The following is a 4,625-nucleotide window of genomic DNA, read 5'->3' as shown; positions in this document are numbered from 1 at the left end:
TTTTTCTTCTATCTTTTTGTGACAACATGCTTTCAGTTTTCTTTATAATTGTAAGCTTAGTCTTTCATTTTTAACAGAATTTCAATCAACCTCCCCCCCTCAAAAAACCTTCTTAATGGAACTTTCTATGTATATTTTAAAATTCATAAAGAAGACAAAACGTGCTAAAATCAGCTCAGCTGTTCCTGAAGGCTCCTTTGTGGAGGAGGGAGGAGGTTTGACTGCTCACACGCGTTAGAAAGACTTTGCTCAGTGACTAGAGCGCAGCGGCTCTTGCCACGGGGGAAAGGGCAACCATGGAAAATGATGGTATATTAATTCATTCAATTTGATCATTTTGCTATTTGTACCTTAAAATATCCTGTTGTATATTGTCAATGTAACTTATTAAAACTATTTTTGAAATCATTAGGTACTAGCTTTGTAGGTATTGGTGTAGCATGAGTAAGTCTTTGATGTGATAGATAGAGAACTCGGATACAGACACACACACACTCATGGAAGTCTGCCACATGACAGAAATGACAATGTAGATCAGCAAGGAAAGAATGAATATGGAGAAATACCAAAATTATATATGCTTATTTTAAGACCATTCCAAAGGTAGTAAGAATTTAAATATGATTGGTTAGACTTTTGTAAAGAAATATAAAATAATTCTATATGCAATGGGAAAACATTTCTTGAACAAAGGATCCCAAGGCTTTGGGCCATCCTTGACTGCTTTCCTACGCCACAGGTAGGAAGCTGGAAGGGAAGTGGAGCAGCTGGGATGTGTACCGGTGCCTATATAAGATCCCAGCATGTGCCATGAGGCTACCACACCAGGACTTGTCCCCTTTGTTTTTAATAGATACATTTTCTTCTAATCTTAGGATAGGGTTCTGGTTGTTATATTTTCAGACTTTCTTTTTCTCAATTGAAAGGATTTATGTGGCTGAGGTTACCCGTGCTGGCCCAGACTGCCTGCTGAGGATCCCAGCTCCCTATCTATAAGCAGGGGGAGGGTCCTGGGCTTGTCCAAGCCCAAGGTCTGAGAATTTACTCTGTCCACAGCAATTATGCTGGAGACGGATCTCATACAGCTTTGGCCATGCTCAGGATCATGGCTTTGCCCACTGCCACCATGTTGGTGAGCAGAGTCCAGGTAAGTCTGAGCAGCGGCACGGATATCTGGATCCCCCAGCCACATGCTTGTGGGTGGGGGGTACCTGTGCTGGCCCAAGTTTCCTGCTGGGGATCCTAGCTCCCCATCCACTGCTGCTAGGTGGAGGGACGGTCTTGGCCTTATGGGTGGCAAGAGCATCAACTTGCGCTGGGCTTCACTTGCTGGCTTCCTGGTGGCAAACTCTGGAGTCCAGGGGTATGAAATTACTGCCTAGGGACATTCATGGGTAAGGCCACTGTACGTGAAGGTGAGGAATGAATCCTGAGTGACACCCAACAGGGCTTCTGTACTTGTAGGTAAGCAAGGGGACTGAGACCTAGTGGTTTGGAGAGGAGAGACCTGAAAATATTTTTGGGTCAGACTGATGCATCAGCCCACATGGATTGGGCTTGTTAACATGGAACATGGCTGACTACCACACACTAGCACACATGCAAGCTATGGATGGAGGGCTGTCTGGCAGGGCTAGATCCCAGTACCTGACAGTAAGTGTCAGGATAGGGGATGGGTCACATTAGACTGGGCCATGACACCAACCAGTACACAAAAGAACCACTTTCAGGGTTGTATTCTGTGGGAGATATGTGGGCCCAACCCTATGGAACTACAAATCCCGCTGGTTAGTTTGAGAGTTGGGATGGTGATGCGCTGAGCTAGGTGTGATCATGGAACTCACTGATACTCTTCAGTACTGGGGCTGGGAGCAAGTGGGGCAGGTCCAGGCTGCAGCACCTGCATGAGCACCCTAAAACAGGGTGTGGAGTGGGCTCCATTGCACCAGGTCATACAAAGGCCACGATGGATGTGGTAGGCCATGTTGGGTAAGAGCCAAGCACCCACTGGCATGCATGAGATCTGGGTCTGGGAGTGGCCCGAGTAGGGGAGCCTGGGAAACTCCCCTAGTGGATCATAGCTTCCACTTGTGAGCATGTGGTCCAGGCCTGAGTGTTGGGCAGGCTGGGCAAGGTAGCTCATCCATTGGTAATTGTCTAAGTTATTTTTGGAAGGGGGTGGACTGGGCAGGACTGAACAAACTGTAGCCCATGGTCAAGTACAGAAACCAGGATGGAGTACAGGTTATGCCGGGCTAGGCTGCCATACCTACTGGTTTGCATGAGCCAGGGATGAGAGCAGACTGAACATGGCCAAGTAGCAGCACCCGCCAGCAAGAGTTGGGACTGGGGGCCAGCTGGGGCAGGCCAGGCTACAGCATCTGAATGCAGAGGCCAAGGCAGGGGAGGGGTTATGCCAAACTGGGTCAGCTCTAGGGGGCTGACTGGGCTATGAAATCCACCCTGTTCTCACACTGCCCGTCTGAGATCTGCTGCTCTGTCTCTGTTCCTGGTCAAATCAAACGGACCAGCAGGATGGGCAGTTCTTTGTCTGGGTTTGCCTCCCAAGCTCCCAGTGAAAGTCCCTTCCCACCTGGTTGCTGGTGGAGTTCTGGCTGCTGGTGGAGTTCAGATCACCGTGCTGGAGTATCAGTAACTGCAACACCACACCGTTGTGCTGCTGCTTTCCTGTGTCTGCTGTTGTTCTGTCCTTTCCTATTTCCTGAAATATGTCCTCTCTCCTTCATCCTGATTAAATGTTTTTCCATCCGTTTAAACGTGTCCTTACCCTATTCCGCCATCTTGATTCTCGGTTGGGCTGTTTTTAAAGTGGAGGTTTTGAAATGGAACCAAATTTTGCTTTGTTCTTCTCTGATGGGATTTGCTGATGAAAAGATAATAATTTTGCCCCCATAACAAATAGAATTTAAACATAGAGTCATTTTTTGTTGTTATTTGTCATAATGAAATGAAAGTCTCATAAAACCAAGATTTGCCAGGGGAAGGAGGTGGCAGCCTGATGGCTCAGTGGCTAAATCCTCACTTTCCATGTGCTGGAATCCCAAATGGGTGCCAGTTCATGTCCCGGCTGCTCCACATACCATCCAGCTCCCTGCTTGTGACCTGGTAAAGCAGTGGAGGATGGTTGAAGGCCTTGAGACACTGCACCTCTGTGGAGATCTGGAGGAGGTTCCTGGCTCCTGGCTTCGAATTAGCTCAGCTCTGGCTGTTGCAGCCACTTGGGGAGTGAACAAGTGACAGAAGATCTTTCTCTCTGTATCTCTTTCTCTGTATATATGCCATATATATATATATATGTATATGTATATATATATAAAACAAAACTTTAAAAACCTTGTATAGTAATTGTAATAGAGACTATCATATTTAGATGTAAAGATACAAGGCAGTATGCATCTCTACATTCAAATCAAAGATGGACTCCCAATGAAATTGTTAAATATATCTTGACAATAGGGTACTGGACTGTCTGCCATTGTCTATACCTGCAATGTCAGGACACACTTAAATAGCAGAATGATGGACTTAGGACTGCTTATGAAGGATTATATATTGAAATAATATAGAGGAAATTAGTGGAGGGGGGAGAACTTGAGAAGGGGTAAGGCAAATCCTAGAACCTACGGAATTGTATCATAAAATAAAAAAGTTAAAAAGCAAAGGCAACACGTATTCAAAGTTCACAACTTGCTCTTTTCTCAATTAACGATGCTCTTGATACTTTTATGTCTATTGTAATATTTTGTAATGGTATGTTATTGCCAACTCCTCCCAACTCTGCAGCCAGTAATATTACTTTGGAATAGTGGAATGGATTATGGTGGGAATATTAGAAATAATGAAAATTGGAAAACACTCCAAATCACAACTCCCTTCTGCTCCCAATTTCTCAGAAAGACTCTTAAATCCTTTACCAGCACTCCATTCTGGTAAACCTATGCTACATTTGTGCTTGTATTTTATGTCTACTGATTAAAAACAAGCTTGTTGCTTAGAACTGTACCTATGATGTACATGAAACCTATTATCTTTATATCAAAAATAAAGGAAACAAGTAAAAAAAAACCCAAGATTTAGAATAGCTGTGAATGTTAAATTTGTCAGTGTTCTTGTTAAATTGAGGAATATGAAGAATTCTGTTGAAACAGTCTAACAATGAGACTAAGTACATTTGGGTGAGTCACAAAAGAGATTAAAACACGAATTTGTTTTTAAGGATTCTTAACTTATTTTCTTGTTTCTTTTAAACACATAGTTGGTTTTTTTTTTTTTGACTCAGTTTTATTGTTCAGTAATTTATTTGGGCAGTACTATTTTGAGAATTCTGTCAGGGTCATGGAAGGTAGTTTGGTGATTGTTATAAGATTTTAGAGGAAGCACTAGTTGAATAAATAAACTCTGATGACAGATTGTCACAAGTGATTATGTGACTTATGGGAAGATAAAGAATTGTAAGTATTTGGAAGTTTAAGAATTTGTAAAGGTAAACAGTTGTATTTTGAACTGTAAGTAATTTCAAAGAAACCATTTAGTATCTAGGGTCACAGTAGTAGCTTTCCAACCTGGTGTCGTCTCTCTAAATTGCGTCTTCTTCCTGATGACAG

This window comes from Ochotona princeps, chromosome 12, assembly GCF_030435755.1.
Source record: "Ochotona princeps isolate mOchPri1 chromosome 12, mOchPri1.hap1, whole genome shotgun sequence".
NCBI lineage: Eukaryota > Metazoa > Chordata > Mammalia > Lagomorpha > Ochotonidae > Ochotona > Ochotona princeps.
The sequence above is the reverse complement of the archived record's forward strand: the minus strand, read 5'-3'. Positions refer to the sequence as shown.